The sequence below is a fragment of the Sceloporus undulatus genome, chromosome 1 (genome assembly GCF_019175285.1).
Source record: "Sceloporus undulatus isolate JIND9_A2432 ecotype Alabama chromosome 1, SceUnd_v1.1, whole genome shotgun sequence".
NCBI lineage: Eukaryota > Metazoa > Chordata > Lepidosauria > Squamata > Phrynosomatidae > Sceloporus > Sceloporus undulatus.
Genome location: NC_056522.1, coordinates 97,306,619 through 97,322,623, shown reverse-complemented (window position 1 = coordinate 97,322,623; position 16,005 = coordinate 97,306,619). Strand labels below are relative to the sequence as shown.

Below are 16,005 nucleotides of genomic sequence, written 5' to 3'. Positions count from 1 at the left end.
TCCTTAAAATAGTCTTTGTAAAAATGGCTCTTGAATGTAACCAGTGATTTTAAGGAAATTATCCCTAGCAAAGAATTCAGCTCCATTAAGACAGAGCACAAAACGAACGTTGGTACTTACCCGTGATACGTTCATTTCCAGCAGACGAGGGTCCAAGCATCCTGTATTCTGGGTTAAGCTCCTCCTATTAGCTTCTGTAGGCAGGGACAATAAACAAAAGACCGGCCCCTATATAGTGAGGAGCTAACCGCCCTGGGCCTCAGTCAATAACAAGCCAAGCGACTAGTAAGGTAAATCAAGGAACTGAACTTTAGTAACATCAGCTAAGGGTTAACTAGAACACCTCAGAAAAAACTAGTCCAAGAACTTCCTGACAGTAAGGGCTGTTCGACAGTGGAATGCACTCCCTCGGAGGGTGATAGAGTCTCATTCCTTGGAGGTCTTTAAACAGAGGCTGGATGGCCATCTGTCAGGGATGCTTTGAATTGGATTTCCTGCATGGCAGGGGGTTGGACTGGATGGCCCTAGTGGTCTCTTCCAACTCTACGATTCTATGATTCTAACAAACAAGAACTCAGAAAAACCAATCCAGCAACAAGAAGAACAAGGCAGGTACACCAACAGGCAGGGTCAGAGGCCGCAGGCAGCACCCGGGTGGGCAGGATGCTAGGACCCTTGTCTGCTGGAAATGAACGTATCATGGGTAAGTACCAACGTTCGTTTTCTCAGCAGACAGGGTCCTAACCTCCTGTATTCTGGGATTTACAAAAGCCCTCTCAAACTGGGAGGGAAGTGCTGCTGGGAGACTGTGGCCCCCGACACAATCTGTTGGAGGACCCTCCTTACAAATGACACCTCAGCGGACTGAGACACATCCAGTTTGTAATGTCTTATGAAGGTTGAAGGCGACTTCCATGTGGCCGCCCTTCAAATGTCTGACAGGGAGGCGCGAGTGGCCAGGGCCGCAGAGGTAGATGCACTCCTGGTTGAGTGTGCCATCACCCCCTCGGGTGGAGTGAGATCAAAAGTTCGGTAGCTCTCTTGAATAAACAACCTGATCCACCTAGTCAGAGTCGAGGCAGATACCTTGCACCCCAAAGAGCCTGGGAGAAAGGAAATGAACAACATCTCAGATGACCTTAAGGCTGAAGTCCTCTTGATGTAGATTTTGAGGGCTCTGCGCACATCCAATGTGTGCCAGGTCTTTTTCAAGTCCTTCTTAGAATTGGGGCAGAATGAAGGCAGGAGAATGTCCTGGGACACCTGAAAGGCTGAGTTGACCTTAGGCACGATGGTAGGGTCTGGACGAAGGCACACTGAGACTGACCTAAAAATACACTAGTCTTTACATACTGACAGGGCCCCAGCTCTGACACCCATCTGGTGGAGGTAATGACCGTGAGGAAGATGGCCTTGAGGGAGGCCTCCCGAAGGGACTTGATCGGCCCAACCATCAGCGCCTTTAAGACTGTGTTCACGTCCCAAGATGGAAAACGATATCTGGTGGGCTTGCCCTGATGGAAACTCCCCTCAACAGCCTCTTAATGTGAGGGTGGCCGCCATTCTAGCTGCTCTCTTATGGAGCAGAACCGACGTGATGGCAGATACCTGCCTTATAACCATGTTGGGTCTAAGTCCCTTTTTAATGTCATCTTGGATGGACTATAGCATGTCAGCCACTGAAAACCTGAAGCAGTCGATGAGAACTTGTCTAAAAGGTGGATTATGGTGGATTATGTGAACAATCAGAATAGAACCTGATCTAATCTGGACCTATTGCCGCTTCCACCCAATCACTGATCACCTTGTCAACTGGTTATATTGAAGGTGATATTAAGGTGATTTTACGTGTCGCAATTAAGACTTACCACTCTGAAAGAGGAATGTTTATGTCTGACCAACTAATATTTCAAAACAATGTGCAGTTCTTTACTGGAACATCTGTGAACCTGTGTAAATAAAACTAATTCCATGATTAGGCAAGGGAGACACTGGATTAACCTTTATCTCACAGACATTGGTGAGTCCATGCAGAAGCGTGGATGCACTCTGTGTTAACAGGGCCTGTGTTCAGAATTAAGTCTGATTTCATCTGAAGATGAACTTGTCTAGAGGCTTCAAAAATCACCCCAACTCCATGTAGCAGACTATCATCAACCTGTATGAAGGCTGAGGGGTTTCCCGGCTGAATGAACTACTGATTAAGGAGTCATGAAATGGGAACAGAGGGCTTAGCAAGGATAGCCCTCTGGTATCTAATTTCGAGGCGAGAACTTTCTCCACAAAAAGGATCTGTCAAAGGAAAACAAACCTAAAATTTAAATAGTATAGTGGGCCCTCGATATGTACTGGAGTTGGATTCAGGACTTTGCATGGATACCAAATCCATGGAAGAGCAAGTCACATAAAATATAATAGCATAGTAAAATGGAGTCTCCTGTATAAAATAGTAAAATCACAGTTTGAATATATATATATATATATATATATATATATATATATTCAAACTGTGATTTTACTATTTTGGTGCTTATATCTGAGCACATGTGCTAGCAGAAAACAAGGCATAGGCACTAGGAAGTCCATTTTCCCAGCCTCAGAAGGAAGTGGACAATGGTGCTGTTTGGACCAGACCTTGGCATGAAAACCCACTCAGGGATAAGGCACTCACCCACACAGCAGCTAACCTTATAACAATAAAATACTGTACAAGAATCATGGAGTTGGATGAGACCACAAGGGCCATCAAGTCCAACCCCCTGCCATGCAGGAAATCGCAATCAAAGCATGTCCAACAGTATGCAAAGGAATATTGTAGCACCCTGAGACCACTAAAAGAAAGAGATTGGCAGCATGAACCTTCATGGCCTTGAGCCCAACTCATCATATGCATGATAGACCTTGTTATAATAGGCCTATCCAAGGCAAGGAGCAGTTGAATGGCAAGCCCACCAGCAGGCATTCTTATTTAAAATGCAACTATCTAGACAAGGTAAGAGGTAATTGTGATCTTTGTGGCAGACCCCTCAGGGCTCTGTAGGATGTCTGAATGGATTTGAAGCAACCCCTTAGCAGAAAAACCTGATTATATTGTTTTAAAACACTCAGGGAGGAAGGGGGGTTTCCCCCCCCCCCATGGAGAGGAGGCTGTTTGTTTGTTTTTGATAAGAATTTTTCTTAACCCTCTGTATTAATGAGAACCATCTCATGGAAGAAACTGTATTTTTTAGTTTCTTCCCTTTAACAGACATCTCTCCTATGAAAGAAGGGAAGGCAAGGGGAGCCACCTCTTCTGAGGCTAGCTGACTAAGGTTCCCTGTGTTTTATAACAGGAACATAATCCTTTTGCCACTAAAATGGAGCTTGGTTGGTCACCTTAATCCAATATATCTATCACCTCATACGAGATGTTTTTACCAAAGATCCTCAATGAATGTAAGCATTAGAGGTCTGCTGAGTGACTAGAGGCCTTCTCCTTGCTTGAGTCACCCTGGTTATTAGCATTTAAATGAATCTGTATTGTTAAAGCTTATGCTCTTAATGAGAAGTGCTATGGCTGATAACAGTTTGCACAAAGGAGGTAGAACCATGTGTTCATCTTATGTCTTAGACTGTTCCAGCTAAGGCAAAAAGGCTCTGGCCTTAATGGAGACAAGGATGGAGGCCCATGAGGAAGGAAGAAAAGTCATCATGTTGGCTTATGGCTAGCCCCTTCCCTTGTTGAATTAGTTTCCAGGCATCTTCTCTGGCCTGGAAAAAAGGAGAGGGGGGTAAGCAGAAACAGCACACTCAAACCTCATGGGCTAACAGTAATAAAATGAACACCAGAAAATGTTAACCAGTATCTCTTGTAAATCTGAGTTTCCAGACCTGTTGCTGTGGGTGCTCTCCCCTCCTTGCTTTGCCCCATCAAGGGAGGCTGCCTGGGCAGTAGCTTATTCCAGGTACTGAGGAAACTGTTCTTAAGTTAGCAGTGACTGAAGACCATTTGTAACTATGGGTAGATAGCTGCATATGGCCTGTAGTGTAGCCCTGATACTCACAGGTCATTTTGTTTTATTTATGTTTGAGACAGTCCCAACTTCAAGCTGGGGTTTACAGCTTAGCCCTTTTAATCTCAGGCAGGTTTATAGTAACCTGGCTGCATTATAGAAGCTGGCTTGGTCCTCAACTCCCTTCCCACTTGCATAGGTAGCTGGGAAGGGCAGAGGGGCTGCTGTGAGAGACATGGCTCCACATTTACCTGAGGTATGTCTGTATCCTGTGAAAGGATAATCTCTGATGCAAAGGAGAGGCCAAGCGCTCAAGTTGCTCTCTCAAGAGTGCCACAGTTAGGGGCAGCCAAACACAATTGGGGGTGAAGGGAACTCTCCATCCATGATATCCATAAGTGGTTTCCCCCTTTTTGTTGTTGTAATTTTTGGGGAGGGAACACAGGAGGATTTGTATCCATGTGCTCTCTCATAGGATCCTTGGGTTGGAAGAGACCCCAAGGGCCACCCAGTCCAACCCCATTCTGCCATGCAGGAACTCTCAATCAAAGCATACCTGATAGATGGCCCTCTAGCCTCTGTTTAGAAGTGGGTGGCAGAGGCCATGCTCCCTCTGGGGAGGACATGAAGCCATTTTGTGCTTTTTGTGGGATGCTCTGTGGCAGCCAAAAAATACCATTTTAGAGTTGGAAGCTTCAGCTCCTGCTGGGCCAAGTCCAGCTTCCTTTACAGCCATGCGGCTGTACAACATAGAGGAGGAGTCCTCTGCTTCCTTACACACCATCTCATTATAAAAATTCAAAAGGAATGTGCAGGAGCCCTGGCAACACCACCATGTGTTTCCCAGTCTGCAAAAAGATCCCACACACCTGTTGGGGTCCTGGGTGCCATTGGGGCCAGAGATGGGAAGGAAGGGGAAGACCAAGGGTTTATGCCCCCATCTGCCTTCCTGGCAGAGTCCCAAACCTTATGCTAGGCATAGTGCCTGCAATGGCCATGGCAGAGGCCTCATGGCAATGCTTGCCCTGAGCGAGGGCATTAGATCTGGCAAAGGTTCTTTGGTGGCTGGAGAGAGAGGGCCCCTGGTACTCAACCTCTTCCTGTGTCTTCTGGCTGGCTTGCCTCTCTGACCTTGGCCCTGTTTCAGGCTGTGCAGAGGTAATGCAGAGAAATCCTTTGCCATGGCTTTTGGCTGGCCTGTTCTCTGAACTCTGGCCCAAATGGGCTGAGCAGGGAAGTTTCCACAACTTCTGGCCAGTTTCCTTACAGTTCCCTGACCTTAAACAGGCTGGGCAGAGGTGATGTGGAGAAACAGAGACATGGAGGGGATATCCCTCACCATCTGTTCCCACGGCTCCCATGTGCTGCAATGCTGTTTGCAGAAATCTCCTGTGCTCCCACCATGAAAGGGGGCAGCTTTGGAGGAGAGAGAGTCATTGGCAAAGCCAAGATCTTTCTCCAATCCTGGGAGCTCTTCCCATATTAAGTCTTTCTTCATGCTTCCAAGGCAGCAAGAGAAACGAAGAGAAGAAAAGGACTGGAGTGGCTGTAGTGAAGAAGCTGCAGAGCAACAGCAAACACATCCCAATGGGTCTCCCTCTGAAGCCGTCTCTCTCTGTTGAGCTGGCAGACCCTGAGCTAAGGATGACCCTTAGCCAGTGCTCTGGGGTCCTCTGCCATAGCCAGCACCAAGGAAGGGGGGAAAGGCAGGAGAGAGGAGAAGAAGGGAAGGCCAAGAAAACTCTCAAACCACTTTTGGAGAAAGGAAAAACTTCACTGGCTCGAAGAGACACATCCTGCTAGGAGCGTAGGCAGGAACAAGATTGAGGCCTAGGGGCATTAGCTCCTCCCTATATAGGCGCCGGTCTTTTGTTTATTGTCCCTGCCTACAGGAGCGAATAGGAGGAGCTTAACCCAAAATACAGGAGGTTAGGACCCTGACTGCTGGGAAATCACTATGATTCTTCTTTCATGTTAGTATCAGGTATCAGACAATAAACAAAAATTGCTTTCTGAATCTTTTTCCTTTGAAGGCTTTTTTCAGCTGCCAACAGAGAAGTCTTCTCTGAGGTAAATGAACAGTCTCAAAAGTTGAAATATTAAGAAGGTGGTTTTTACCTTTTTAAAACTGATTTCTTTTAACAATCCGTTGCAACCTGATATCACTGAGAAGGAGGAAGTGAAATGGGATATGTTTATTTATGAGGTCTGATTTCACTGTTTAGTACAAGTGCTAATTACTAATTATTGTCTCTTCCCATTTTTCTTTGGATCTACAATCCTGGCATTTTACTCTTATTTGTGACTAAAGCAGAAATTTCATACCAAAACATTTCACACTTCATAAAATCTTTTAAGTTTACCAAGTTTTGTGAACTGGATGTGCTCAGTCTATTTTAGGTGACCTTATGGGTGGTCTTTTGCTTGTAATCCCCACCCTTCACATCCTTACTGTGCATTCTCCAGTTAGTTCCAACACTAAAATCCTTAGTTCTTGTCTGCTGAATCAGTATTATATACAGTCCACTCTTCCCTATGATTCTATGCTTCTATTTGAAGAACTACTGTACAATTACACTTAACCAACTGTTCTTCTTTGTGGTTTTTGTGACCCACAAATGTGTGAGACTAGCAAGCTGTGTACCTGGATGGTGCAAGTGCCATGTTTGAGAATTTTCTAAAAAACCATATCCAAATGAAGTAGCTGCCTGAACCCTGACATTAAGTCTGTAGTATTTTACAAATGTAGCTGTTTAATATACCATATGTCAGGGTACACCTGCTAGAAAAGCTGAGGACACTGTAATTGTTCTCACAGAATATCCTTTAACTTGTGTGAGTAGCGTTTTCCTTGTTAGGTATGATGGTGCTTGTAACACATTTAGAGATGTATTGGAACAAGATCCAACACCCCATTTCTTTTGGTTTCACAGCACAGTCTTTATTACGTCCTAAAAGTTTCTGTATGATTCCTGATGAAGCCCAATATTCTTTTCCCAGCTGGGGAGCAATGTTCATTCCTCCCACTTGCAAGTATAGGATAAAACATGCAAAGGCGTATGTCCTAAGGAAGATGGAACAGTGATACTAGTTTAAGTAAAAGGTGATTATCTGAAGAGTCTTCATATGATTTTGTCTGTGTGGAACTGTAAAAAGAGGGGCATCACACAGAAGTTCACCTAGCTAATTAGTTATCCTACAACTAGGATGGCCATCTTCTGTATCAACAATCTTATACTGCAAGTGGCAAGAGTTTCAAAGGAATTAATTCTCATCTACTACAGGACAAGTGCAAGACTCCAAGATGGATTGAGGACAGAAATGGAGGATTAACACTGGTAAATCCCCTCAGAAAAGTTTTGACCATCACCCTCCTGCATCAGGGGAAAGATGCAATTAAGCTTAGCCATTCTGAAATGTCTCAGTCATATGCAAAAGTTGATGTGTCAAAGGTCCAGGATGGAACATAATCCTCCATTCTTCTTGGTGACAATGAAGTGGGAGAAGACTCCCCGATATAGCTGGGAGACAGTGACAGGCTCGACAGTACTTTTCTGTTGCAACAGTGTGGCAACTTATGCAACAGACTCCTTAAGACTCCAGAATTCTATTGTATAGCCCTCCTAAAAATATATAAATAATAATACTATAAATAAACTTTGATTTATATCCTGCTCTTCTGTAGCAATCAGAGCGGCTCACACTAAAACGTCCACATACAATATAATACATAAAATTACAATCTCCCTCCCCCCTTAAAAAGAATTAAATATATTACAATTAAAAGAGTTTTAAAATCAATTTATAATAAATGATAAACATGACATAGGCAGGGTGGTAGTAAATACATGGTGTGAAGGGGTAATCATTCTGTGGCCAGGGAATTTATTTGGTCTTGACAGCAAGTTGGTAATTTGACAGATCTCCTCCGGCAGACTGTTCCATAGCTTGAAAGCAGATGCAGAAAAGGTCCTGTGGGAGGTGAAGTTAATCTGGTCTTTAAAGGCTGCAATAAATTCCCAGAGGACCAGAGTGTGTGGGGTGGATTGTATGGAAGTAAGCGATCCCTTCAATAGGTTAGACCCAAGTCATGTAGGGGCCTTAAAGGTAATAACCAACACCTTGTACTGCACCCGGAAACTAATAGGCAGCCAGTGACTTTAGAACCGTGTTATCTGGTCATTCCTAGATTTTCCGGTGACTAACCTGGCTGCCATGTTTTATACTAATTGAAGTTTCTAGACTAAGCACAAGGGTAGCCCCATGTAGAGCACATTACAGAAACCAAGTCGTGAAGTTACCAGTGCATGTACTACAGTTTCCAGGTCCCTTACCTCCAGGAAAGGGCGCGGCTAACGTATCAGCTGAAGCCGGTAACAGGCACTCCTGACCGCCACATTCACCTGGCTTGTCAATGTCAAGGACCCTGGGCCTGTTGTTGAATGATGCCATATGACATGGTGGTCGACTAGTAGCAAGGTCATCATACTCCAGAAAGTCAGAGATGATACTTTGATGACTCCTGCTGGCACTTCTTAAGGTATTGAGGCCTACACTTGTAGGCTGCAGAACCTTTCTTAGAAGAGGAAGAAGATGGAAATGCTGCTGACTTATGCTGATGTGAACCACCAGGGTTGTAAGGCCATAATGAGGTGGTATCAAGCAGACTTATAATTTGAAGAACTCATTGGAGAGGATGGAAGCTCAACTTCTTCACTGTTGTGATGATCCCACCACTGCCACCATGTGATGATCCCTGAGGTCCAAGCGGCCAAACAATACCCTGTTCTTGGCCCTTGGGGATCATCACATGGTAGGCAGCGGTGTTTTATGGACTTGGGAGTTATAGTTTTGGCTAGATACTTTAAAGAAAAGTGGTGGATTCTTTGTCTCTCTCTCTCTCTCTTTCACCTGCCTAAGGGTGGGAAGGGAGCCTGTGGAGTGGGAAATTTTAGTGTTGGGTCTGTCCTCTTAGCATGGGGATTTCTTGACAAGCTGGTGAGGGCTTTGTTTTTCTGAGAAGGGAATTCTTTTCTATTCCCGTGTGGATCTGTGGTTGGGCAAGGCAAAGGGGGGTGAACTCCTTCGAAACAGACAGCAGGTTTGGATTCTTTTTTCCCTCCAACTTCTAAAGGAGAGGAGGAGGTACTGGGTGCTCCCAGGTACGCAAGGGAGAGGCTGGGTCTCTGTCTCTCTTGCCTGTGTAGATTTTTCCTTTCCCTGTCTTCTTGGTGGGAGAGGAGTGGAATGGAAAAGGGGTCCTGAATCTTGTGGGCTGGAAAGTTTTGAGCCATCCACAAGGGTTGGCTCATTATTGTCTCTGTGTGTGCTTTGGGCTGTTTGCTGTTAGTAGAGGAAGGAGGGGCAGGTCTTTGCTCACCTTTATACCTAACAGCTGGGTTGTCTGTTTTTGCAGGAGGATTTTCTTTTGGGCTGAGAGCCAACAAGACTAAGGGAAGATCAAGCTTTGCCGGAGTAAGTGGGCTGGGAAGCTGTGATTTGGTTAAGAGTGGCCATAAAAGACAAAGGTCTTTTCTTCCCTAACTGGGATGGAAAAGTTTGAGCCACACTGAGGACAAGTGACCAACACCTGATGGTGGAGTTGGACAAATAGTTTCTTCTGTCCTTTCCTTCTCATTTCTGTCCTTACAAATACTGCAGCCTGTTCTGCACACACATTCATTCCATGATTTCCTTCAGGGCAGACAATCTGCTTGTCAGTTTAGGGAATTTTCTTCCTGTATTGATAGTGCTTATTAAAGAAGCCCACCAATGCTATATGCTCATGAATGGTTGGGGAGAAGTTCTTTTGACAAAGAAAATATAATAAATAAAATGGGGAAAAAAATACAGAAATGCAGTATAAGGTAAGGAAAATAAATGAAATAAACACCAAAAAAAGAAGGAAAGTGGATAATTTAATATGTTCAGTTTATGTTCTTAGAAGAAGCTCATTCAGGTGCTGTTGGAATTAACAAAAGATAAATAAAGCGGCTTGAATGGGAAGTGCCTGAAGCATATGCAGTACGGATGGGGCAGGAATACCTTCAAAAGATTGCATTGCTCTATACATTTCTGAAGATGAGCTAAACAGGCACAAAGTGAGTCAAAAAGATCATGAAGAACACAATTTTCAAAGGACACGCCTTTGTGAAGCAGCTGGGCTCCTACAGAATGTTTCAATCTAATTTTAATTATAATCATGCTTTTATTTTATTTATATCCTGTCTTTCTCCCAATATAGGACCCATCACCATCTAAGCCAAAAGAAAACAGAGCCAGAACAATGGACAGCATAACAATAAAAAACCAATCAATCGTATTAAAAACATCTACTTACAAGTTTCAAAAAAGCACAGAACTATCAGCAGTGTGCCTTAGATACTTTCTTGATAAATATTCAGATGTTTTGCTACTTCAACTGAGGAATGAAGCATTCCTTGCCCCAATTAAGAATGAAGTAAGTGTAGACTGATGCAGATGCAATATTAGCTGACATCATTATGGCACTTTAAACATGTGTACTTAGGAATAAATAATTGTGCTTACTATTAACAAAACCAATCCAAAAGAGTGTAGCTATTACAGTTCAATGACAAAATGAAGTAGGTCTGAGCTACAATTTACAATTCATTTCTTTTATATGGAAATGTCGATTTACTCTCCTACTCATAGCTTCCTGTTGCTGCATTACAAAACAGGTCTAGTGTTGTGGAGAGAACATGGCATCCAGTTGTTACATCCCACAGCTGCAGTCTAGCACAACAGCTGCATTACACATGGGTGACTGTGATGAGTGTACAAGAATGAGAAAGCATACATCATGCAGTTCAGCACTTACTAGGCTGTAGGTCATTTTAATCTGAGCAGGCAGTGACTGCAGCAGGAAAAAATTAATCAGGCTGTGTGGATGCCAAGATGAGAGAACACAATTCCATCATAATCTTTTTAGAGGGGAAAGAAGAGGAAGTAATACTGACAGAACTCATCTATACAATATGTGTGGAGTTCTTAAGTAGTGATTTTCAGAAGATAATGTGTGTTATTCTGTGGGATGCTTAAAAAGTAATGTGAACAATGGTAAGGAAGATAAGATATGCAACAACATATGTCTTTTTCCTAGACTTCAAGTGTATTCAGAAGGTACATAATTAGTGACATAAATATTATTTAAAGCTGTTTCTTTTTGCAAGCTATGGTGAGAGCGAAATTGCTATAAAGAAAAATAATGAAATAAAGAAGAGGGAGTGCTTTCAGAATTTTCGTTCTGAGCAAGAGAAGGGATACAACTACTGCTGGAATGGACTTTTCATAAGAACAGAAGACTATGTGACTCATGCCTTGTTTATCATCTGTGCTGATTAGAAAATGGTATAGTTTGGATGTAACGATAAAAACGGGTTGCTTACCTGTAACTGTGGTTCTGTGGAAATGGGTTTTTGTGCCTTTAGAGACTTCAACAGAATGTTGCAGAGCTGAGTAGCTTGGCGGAAACCCCCTCCCCTCCCGTATACCATGTATGTCCTAACCCACAAAGCTACCATTCTCTCAGTTTCCCAGTCAGCCAAAAGAGATTGGCAGGGACCTGAAAGAGGGGAGTAGGTTGGGTTTGTGTGAGGGTGCAGGTGACCTCTCGAAGAAGACAATTGCACTTATTGACATGGAGGGGAAAGCTCTTGCTGGTCCAAATGTGGAGGCCAGAATAGGTTCACCTTTCTCAGAAAACTGTTGGAACTGACACAGTACGAATCTGTTTATTAGATGCTGACTCAGAAGGCTAAGTTGCTGGTATTGGGAAAGACAATTCAGAGGCTTTCTGGCCTGCTTTGCATTCTTGAAAGTTTATTGCAGGGGTCGGCAACCTGCGGCCTGCCGAGGCCTAGGGACCGGCCCCAGCCCGGCCCTGCCGCAGATTGCTGCCGGGGCCTCTGGCCTCCGGCACAGGCGTGTGGGGTCCTCTGGCCTCCGGCGCAGGGGGACCTCTGGTGCAGGGCAAGCGGTGGGCAAGGGGGGCAAGGAGGAGCAATTGGGGGCAAGGAGGAGCAAGGGAGGGCAAGTGGGGCAAGTGGGGCAAGGGGGTGCAATTGTCTATAGAAGCCTCAGAAACATGCATTTATATTAACATTTTTTAAAAAATCAGCAGATTTTTGCGTGTCCTCCATGTTTTTAATAAAAAAGTGTCCTCCATTTTACATTTTTGTCCTACATTTGTCCAGGTTTATTTATTTAATTTTTTAATAAATTATTTAATTTTTTTTGCCCCCCCCCGAGTTGTCTGAGGGGCAGCAACCCCAGCCCCTGGGTCAAAAAGGTTGCCTAACCCTGGTTTATTGCATTATAGGCTTTGCTCTCGCAATAGAAGTGCGATGTAACTTTCAGAAGGCAGATCTTATCGCATTTTCCCATCACCAGGGATTTTCTGACTCTTGAAAAGAAGAGGCAGAAGTCCAAGTCGCAAATGGGCTGCATACTCCCTGGCGATCCACTTTCTTAAAGTTAAATCCCACGTCTATTGCAGAAGCAAAGTCAATACAATAAACTCCTTCTCTTTTGGTTCCAAAATTGATCCTGGTTCTTCAGAGCAATGATGCCTGTTTTGTCCTAGCTTTTTTGGAACAGTTAAAATCAATGCTGACTCAAGTCTGAAATTCTTTGCAGGACAATGAGCAGCAATAGCCATCGGAAATGACACCCCAGCCACTGATACTACAATAGACAGTGGGGTGGTAATAGAAGTAGCCGGAGTATCTGAATGAGACACTGCAGTTGACAATACCAAAGATATCAGAGTTGGTGGTCCCAAAATCACTGGAGTAGAATACAGTTTTGACTCTGCTTGTAGTTTAGTGACAGTCATAAAAGCAGTAAAGAGCAATTTATGAACTGATGTTTGCTCTGAAACCCGGACAAACATCTCCCAAAGGTGAACCTTTGGGCAAGAAGTTCCATTTTTAATGACTTGGGTAGTAAAAAGCCCTAAATGGCTTGGGCCCAGGTTATCTGGAGGACCGCCTCTCTCCATATAATCCGCCCCGCACACTCAGATCATCTGGGCAGCAACTTCTAAGAGTTCCAAAGGCTAGATTAGCTTCCACCTCTAGGAGGGCCTTCACCATCTCGGCCCCCAACCTCTGGAACTCGCTGCCCCTTGAGCTCCGCTTAGCCACCTCTCTAGCCCAATTTAAGAAGGGGCTGAAAACCTACTTCTTCGAGCAGGCCTACCCCTGACTATTTCGCCCCAGTATGCTCTCCCCTCTCCCCCCGTCTGTCAGCATTGTCAAGCTGGCACGAATTTAATTGTTTTTATTGTACTGTACTGTTTTTAAATTATGTTTGTATTATTATATTGTTGTATGCCTTTTGTTGTACACCGCCCTGATTCTAAGAAGGGCGGCATATAAATAAATTTTATTATTATTATTATTATTATTATTATTATTAAAACCCTAGCAAATTGAACAATGCTGGGTAATATGCCCCTCTCCTAGACAATACAGGCACTCAGAATGAGTGTCAGACCACAAAACTTTGCGTCCACAGGTGGAGCAGCATTTGAGCAGAGTAGAGGCCATAGGAGGGAAAGGGAGAAGACTTCTGAAGTAAACTGGAAGATTTTCTTTTCTTTTGCTCAACAGTAGAAGAAAAGAGGCAAGACAAAGGAGGGCAAAAGATAAGATGTTAAAGGAGACAGAGATAAAAAAAACACTACTCACTACTCATAACTGTCATCTTCCGGCCTGCAAGGGAGTGACCAGGCAGGCCCAGCTCCATCAGGGCTAGCCTGGAAGAAGAGACTTCTCCCTCCATAATTGTCATCTTCCGGCCTGCGAGGGAGTTGACCAGGAGGCCCAGCTCCATCAGGTCTAGCCTGGAAGTAGAGACTCCTCCCTCCAAAACTGCCATCCTCTGGCCTGCAGGGGAGTTGCCCAGGCAGGCCCAGCTCCATCAGGGCTAGCCTGGAAGAAGAGACTCCTCCCTCCATAACTGTCATCTTCCAGCCTGCGAGGGAGTTTGACCAGGCACGCCGAGCTTCATCAGGGCTAGCCTGGAAGAAGAGACTCCTCCCTCCATAACTGTCATCTTCCGGCCCGCGAGGGAGTTGACCAGGCAGCGCCCAGCTCCATCAGGCTAGCCTGGAAGAGACTCCTCCCCCAAAACTGTCATCTTCCGGCCTGCGAGGAGTTGACCAGGCGGCCAGCTCCATCAGGGCTAGCTGGAAGAGGGATCCTCCCCCAAAACTGCCATCCTGGCCTGCAGGGGAGTGCCCAGGCAGGCCCAGCTCCATCAGGGCTAGCTGAAGAAGAGACTCCTCCCTCCATAACTGTCATCTCCAGCCTGCGAGGGAGTTTGACCAGGCAGGCCCAGCTCCATCAGGGCTAGCCTGGAAGAAGAGACTCCTCCCTCCATAACTGTCATCTTCCGCCTGCGAGGGAGTTTTTGACCAGGCAGGCCCAGCTCCATCAGGGCTGCTGGAAGAAGAGACTCTCCCTCCATAACTGCATCCTCTGGCTGCGGGAGTTGACCAGGCAGGCCCAGCTCCATCAGCTAGCCTGGAAGAAGAGACTCCTCCCTCCATAACTGTCATCTCCAGCCTGCGAGGGAGTTTGACCAGCACGCCGAGCTCACACGGCTAGCCTGGAAGAAGAGACTCCTCCCTCCATAACGGTCATCTTCCAGCCTGCGAGGGAGTTGACCAGCCAGCCGAGCTCCATCAGGGCTAGCCAGGAAGAGACGTCTCCCTCCATAACTGTCATCTTCCGGCCTGTGAGGGAGTTGATCAGGCAGGCCCAGCTCCACCAGGGCTAGCCTGAAAAAGAAGAGCCCTCCCTCCAGTCCATCTGCCTTGGTTCAGGCCTCAGAGGGAGAGAAGAATGCTGGACCTGATTCCCTCCCCCCTTCACCATTCCCTTCTCCTTTTGTGTCATGTCTTTTTAGATTGTAAGCCTGAGGGCAGGGAACCGTCTATTATCCCTTCTGTTGTAAGTCGACCGGATTCCCAGTGATTGGGCGGCATATAAATAAATCCTATTATTATTATTATTATTATTATTATTACTCAATTTTAGAGCACACTGAGAGGAGTAACTCATTCAGTGGACAAAATGAAACACAAGGAATGGTAACTTGGGATTCTATGACATGCACAGTATGTGGGAGGGGGTGGAGTTACTGCCAAGCTACTCAGTTCTAAAAAAATTTAATCGGATCTCTGAGTAGCAGCAAAAACTCATTTGAGTGAGGTTCAGAGATCACAAAAAACACATGAAACTTCTGTAAAATAAGGTTTTCAAATAAATAAATAAATAAATAAATAAAGTCCAGTGGGAAGAAATCTAGTGCAATAAATGAAGTTTCACAGCCTTAAGCTTCTATCCATATGGTTCAAACCATAGCAAACTGCTGTACAGTTACCAAGACTGTCTAGATTTATGATCTTTAAGTTAAGGGTATAAACGAAGTACCAGATCCTAATGGCAGTACAAACAACTGTTCAGAGAATGACTCTTCTTGCTGGGGTTTTGTTTTGTTTTGGCTCAGACAAAAGATATTCTGCCCTTCGCTTCTTCATACTGAAAGACCAGCCCAGCTTAAAGAGATGTCTTGCCTCAGAAAACATTGAGCTTGAGATCTGTTTGAGCACTGTAGTTGCTGATGCCAAAATTCCTGTGGGCTTTATTCCAAATTAGGGAATTCTGTGACCACAGATGATGAGATGCTTGGTCCTGGCAGAAGAGATGTTTTCACACAATTCTTAAGCTAAGATGGACGTATTTAGCAAACTTTCAGAACCCATTTAAAATGAGAAGCAACAGTGGGACCATGTCTTTGGGGCATGCACAGTAAAGCTCTCTTAAGGTTTTTAATATATACAAAGAGCTATGCCCAGGCACAAACCCAGTATATGTTGTGCATAGGGACAGGTATATATATAAAAAGTAAAGAACTGAAATAGTACTGTCACATCCTTGTCTCTGTTCTCATGCACACTACTCAACTAACAAATATTGCAAGC

The 16,005-nt window shown here is 44.7% G+C and overlaps 1 protein-coding gene across 13 annotated transcripts in view; it reads right to left on the bottom strand.

The window, feature by feature from the left end:
* EPB41L2 (erythrocyte membrane protein band 4.1 like 2) overlaps positions 1 to 16,005 on the bottom strand; it is a 121,464-nt gene that overhangs the window by 62,955 nt on the left and 42,504 nt on the right. The window lies entirely within an intron of this gene.